General features: G+C 34.7%; 1 long non-coding RNA gene across 1 annotated transcript; it reads right to left on the bottom strand.

The window, feature by feature from the left end:
* Nucleotides 1-3154: 3154 nt before the first annotated feature.
* On the bottom strand, nucleotides 3155-4760 carry LOC140693875 (uncharacterized). Its single transcript, XR_012069581.1, has 2 exons — nucleotides 4507-4760; nucleotides 3155-3435 (listed from the first exon to the last, which is right to left on the bottom strand). It is a non-coding gene; the product is annotated as an uncharacterized lncRNA (long non-coding RNA).
* Between the last annotated feature and the right edge of the window lie 960 nt (nucleotides 4761-5720).

The raw sequence follows: 5720 nt of genomic DNA, 5'->3' as shown, positions 1-5720 counted from the left end.
TATTCATAAAGATAATATTAAAATTAGTGTTTTACCATGCCTTAAACTTTCTTCATGTTAACAGCCCACTGTTTCTGAAGGCATCAAAATTTCACTCTGTGTATTCATCTGAGATTAGGGAATAGATACAAATTTAATAATGGCTGCTCTTGCTGTGAGTGATAAAGTTCTCTGTCTCTGAATGATGGTCTCATCTCCCTGACAGCATCTGTAAGAAATGATCATGCTAGGTTGCTAAAAATCTCAGCAAGGTAAAATCTCAGAAATCCTACAATTCTTAACTGTTTTGCAATGGGAATGCAATATTGACAAAGACTTGATTTTGGATAAAAATGTGGTGTTTTCTCATGGTTTAATTAGGGGATGTGTGAATAATGCCAGAGATCCAAAACAAACATTCTTGCTCAAGTGCTGGGCAAAGATGTGTAAAGATTCTGCATTATTAGGACTGAGGACTGCTTTCAAAATGATGACTACACTCACTCTATTCCAGGTAGTCCAAGGAAAGAAAGGTTATTGCAATTTGTAGTTGAACAGGAATAAGTCAGTGGTTCAGTCTCTATAAATTAATCAACGGGTGTTCAAAGACAAATTAAGTTATGTCAACAATGAGAATTAAAAGAAAAAAGCTTGGATATATACTTAAATTAATAAGAGACACAGTCCTGTGCTGGGCTCTGGGGACTGGAGTATGTATATGCTTCAGTCCAATTCAAGGGTTCAGTGGCCTGGCCCTAGCATCAGTTCGGGATTCAACGAACAGGTAACAAATTGTATACTGGGAGAAATATAATCTACCTCTCCCTGATCGGAAGAAATTCTGGTGGCTCAATGGAACTCTTAATTCACAGAGATACTGCCAGATGCAGAGGAATAATTCACTGATTACTCAGCTAAGAAAAAGTTACTGCTTAACAATCCATCTTCACACACACACAGTGGTAGACAGATTTGCAGTATTTAGTGGGAAGAATTCAGTCGGCCGATCTCATAATAATTTTCAAAGCACAACCCCACTTTTGTAATTTTGCCAATAGTCTAGATTTCCCTGGTAGAAAACCACAGATGGACAAACAAACAAAATTCTTCTTTAGAATTTCTAATTTTGAAAGTAAACTGTAACTTTTGACTTATCAGTATAGAACCCTGTTAAGATGATCATGGTAAGACCCATTGACTGATAAGAGAGCTGGAAACTAACTATTGAATCAATCCATCTGAGCCCCAGAATGCTAATGTAAGCAACAACATAGCCACCATCAGATTTGAGCTGACAAATATAAAAGTTTGATGTTTCTGTTGTAGGAACAACCACTGCTGTCCAGACACAGTTCTCCTGCTGCAAGTGGGCTCTTTTCTTCTCTTGGTAAAGGTCATATTGCTGGGATATTGCTAGAGATTACCCTGGCCCATTTGCCCATTCTCCATATTATCAATGGCTTTCTTCACAACTGATGACACATTTTTCAGGACTCAAAGTGCCATTCAATTATTATCAGCTGGCACTGGCAGCATGATTGTGAGCAGAAGCCTAAGGCTCCCTGACATTGCCTACAATTTTTCCAGCATTTCAGTGCATTTCACATTCTGAAAATGCTTCACATTTTATTTTAAATTAATGGGAAATTGTCAAATCTTCCATGAATATTTCATATTTCCTAATATCTGCAGAAATTTGGTATTCTTGCAGTTGAACAAATTTTTAATTCCACAACCCTCACCTCCTTCTAGTCCTCACATATAAGATTGCAATTTTGTTACTGAATATGACCACCACATACAAGGGTCTAGTACCTATTAGATACTCCCTTGGTAAAGGTTAGAAGGGGGAAGGTTTTGTGGGTTGTACAAACGTTCATTAAAGGTTTGCAATGGCACTGTCTCTTCTGTACAAAGCTCTGATTCTAAGAAGTAAATTAAATAGAAGTCAGGATAGTAATTGGTATGGGGAAGAAATTCAGCTATTTTGGGGTGGGTGGGTGATGAAGAGACAGGAAAAAACCCAACAAATGAGAATGGAATGCTTTAGTCCTCTGGAGGCATGAATTAAGAAGAAACTCATACTTTGTCTCCTGGACCTGCCTCCAATTACTGTCTTGAATGACTAGTATTTGGGCTATGAAACGAGCTATTTTGTGGTGAAGAGTAAAGACCATAACGAAATATTTTGAAAACCATGAGAGTTTTGTTGTTTCAGGAAAGTAGATTTTGCTTAAAGTCAACATGTATTTTTCATTCACTAAATACTAAAATGTATCAGGTGGCATGTGCTTTGCTTACTGTGCTGGTATCCAAGTTAGACAAGGAATGGGGAATAGATAGAAAATATCTGGAGGAGGTGGTTTCTGTGCTGACACTGGGAAAGTGTAAGTAGGTAAAAGGAGGACACCGAAATTCCAAGGATGAGCTGGAGCCAAAGTGTTGAGTTTGCAACTTAAATTGTTGACAAGCATTTGCCTGGATGTATCTCTAGATACAGTGAAATGTAAGGATATGCCAAGGTAGTCAGTTGCCAGATTTATAAATAAATGACTAAACAGAGTTAAGTTTGTGGGCTAAGAGTTTTTAAGGAATTAAGTGCCACCCTGAGGACGTACGAATGTATTTGGCTGGAACATAAAAGCAAAATAAAGTATTGACTAGAAAATATAGTGTAGAATCTTGAGGGCAGGAAATTAAAGCACCAACTGGAATGCTTTGAGAACAGCACAAAGAAGACCATAGATAAAATTACTTCTTAAATTGTACCAAATGCTGAATGTGCCATCTGAGACTACATCATGTGAGCTTTATGATTCCAGGGATGACATAAGAGAGATCATGATACCTGGGCCAGTTCCTGCATTTATTTCCAGTTCCAACCTATCCTAACTTAACACTTTTAATTCTTTCCAGGATGAACCAGAAACCACTTAGTAATTTTCCCTCTCTCCATGTTTTAGTCTTTTTCCAAATTCTTCCATTTCTTCTTCTTCCTTACAAGAAATTATTTAAATTTACTCCCATATTTTTCCATCAAATGATCATATCAAATATCTATTTTTGTGTTTAAATGGTAACTTAGTCTCCCATTTAACTCTTAACTCTATTTAAAATAAATAAGGAAAATACAGATACACATCTATGTTTATTGTTCAAATAAGAAAATTGCAGATATTTGTCGACATTTGCCAACATCAATTTTAATCTTTGTTATCCTGCATAATCTGGTAGTCCTATGGTAGATCAGTTGTAATTTGATTGACGTCCATAAGCTGAAGATGGCTGATGAGTTGGCCTTGAAGGAGAGTTAGCTGATATATCAGCTATCACTGGCACTGGAAACCGTGTGTTGCTCCCTGGTTGAAGCTGAGAAAATCGACCTTCATTGGCAGATATGTTGTGATATCTATTTGGAAAAGTAGAAGGCTCCAACATCTGTCCAAAATAATTGCTCTGTGTGGGAGACAAGATGCTGTACTGAGAAGTAGAAGTTGTAGCTGTAATGAAGTTCACAACATGGCCATTTGCTTCAGTGTAGCTGCTTTGGGAGTGCCCGTGGACAGTGGTCAACTGATTTAAAATAGCACGTTGATCCACAGCAATTTGTTCTGGTGGTCTAACTGACATTGATGATGGAGGAGAAAAATTACTTCTGATCCGGGTAGTTGTATCACCAATTATGTGGCTAGTAGAGGGCTTTATTATTAGAGGCATGTTTAAATTTGCAGAAGGCAAAAATGCATTTTCTGCACTAGTGTCAGTCACAAAACCAGAGTTATGATTATCCACATAATCCCCTGCTTAAATGTGCTTCTTCTTGAATTCTTCAGCCAATGAAGATATCAGAGGGGCATTTTTAATCCCAACTCTTCTTTTAATTCTCACTAAAAGCTGGGGACAAACTAGTTTAAAATTTGGATAATGATAGAACTGCAGCTAGACCCAAAGGAGAAAGATTTTAGTAAAATTTAAACCAAAATACAAGACTACAATAAGCCTAACCTATAAAATCTCAGATTTTAAGTTTACAATGCAAAGATAATATTATCAAAATATGAACATTGCTGACAATATTTTGAAGTTCCTTATTTGGAAAATACACATTTAAATAGTATAGTCATCAAATTTAAGGGTTAGCATTTGCAGTAACTGTGAATGCCACTTTTAAAAAGCAGCTTTAATAACTTTATTTAGATTTCTGATAAGATTCATGGTTGCAAGAAAAGTTTCTCATAATCTTGACTACTTAAGACACTGACCTAATTTTTTAGAAAAAATAAAGTATTTTAGCCTTAGTAGTTTTATAAAATTTTCAAAATCTAGCTTTACATTTACATTACCATAGATTGGTGTACAAAATAAAATTTTATATATAAGTTACCAAGCGGTAACTAAAATATCGGAGTACCTTGCTTAAAACAGAAACTACTTTTTCTTCTGCTAGAAAGACATCTATACAAGCAGATCTTTGAAAATTCTGCCACTCTTTACTAAACCCATAAAGTTTAAGCTGTGTAACTTAACTTTTCATACTTCCAGTTTCAAATATTCTGAAAGAGGCGTTTCTTTCCAAAACTTCCTTCTTAAAGACATCTTCATCAATCACTATGGAAGTTCCATTATCATCCCACAAGATGGATTTAAATTGGTCACTCCCAGGCATTTTCCAGAGTTTTCTTGGAAATGCCAGAAAACAAAAATCATTATCTTCATCTGGTTTAGAGACACAATATTTGTACAGTGTTCGTTATATCAAGAATTCTTCAGACAATGTCTGAAAAGCATTTTCTTCAGTCATAGACTTCAAGTCCAAGTCATCAGAGAATATTTGTTCACACAGTAGAGATCTACTGGAGTTTACTGAACCAGTTGATCCATATTTATGGGACACATCTTCAAATTCTGATGAAACTTTTGCCATTTAAATAACTTTTTCTACAGCTACATTTCTAATCTGTGGGATTTTGAGCACTGCAGATTCAAATGATGCTGCAGCAGGCCTGTAAAGATAAACTGCTAGGCCATCATAATGGTTCTCACCCTGAGTAGATGTGACATCACAAAACGACTGGTATCCTAGCAAATCAAGTGAAACATTCAGCCACTGTTTACTTCTCATTCATTTACTTAAAATGAAGCATATATGATGGTTACTTTTATAGTTTTCAGTAAATATTGTCCCCACAAAATCTTTTTAAATAATTTAATTTTGGGGTCTATGAAATAAAACCAATCTGCAACCTTTTGTACACAAATTTATACCAGATTGGTGAACAGAGTATAAATAAAGAACAAAATATATAAAATAATTTTAAAGTTTTGGAATTTAAAGTGAAACTTGTGTAAACTTGTACAGAAAAGGTATACATATTTCATTATAATTTGTAATTAATGTGAAACTAAATTTGATTTGGAAATGGAAGTAGTTATTTATCTGTGTACTTTACAATAAGTAGCTCTATATTCAAAACATGAGCAGAATAATTATCAGCTTATTTGGTATGTTTATAAATAAATGGTAAATATTTATGAAATAAAACTAGATTAAAAAAATGAATCAAATTTAAGAAATCCCAAAGGGGGGAGTTTTTGTTTTAAATTGTAATTCAGTGCTCTATGTAAAACAAAAGTAATTTAGTATTCTACTTTAAAATTAAAAAAGAGATAATCTTATAGTATACTTACTAAAGTTTATTTTTACCGTTCTTTCATTCAGAGGTTTTTCAGTCCCTAGAAGT

The sequence above is a fragment of the Vicugna pacos genome, unplaced genomic scaffold (genome assembly GCF_048564905.1).
Source record: "Vicugna pacos unplaced genomic scaffold, VicPac4 scaffold_20, whole genome shotgun sequence".
NCBI classification, from domain to species: domain Eukaryota; kingdom Metazoa; phylum Chordata; class Mammalia; order Artiodactyla; family Camelidae; genus Vicugna; species Vicugna pacos.
This window is presented reverse-complemented; position numbering and strand designations above follow the sequence as displayed.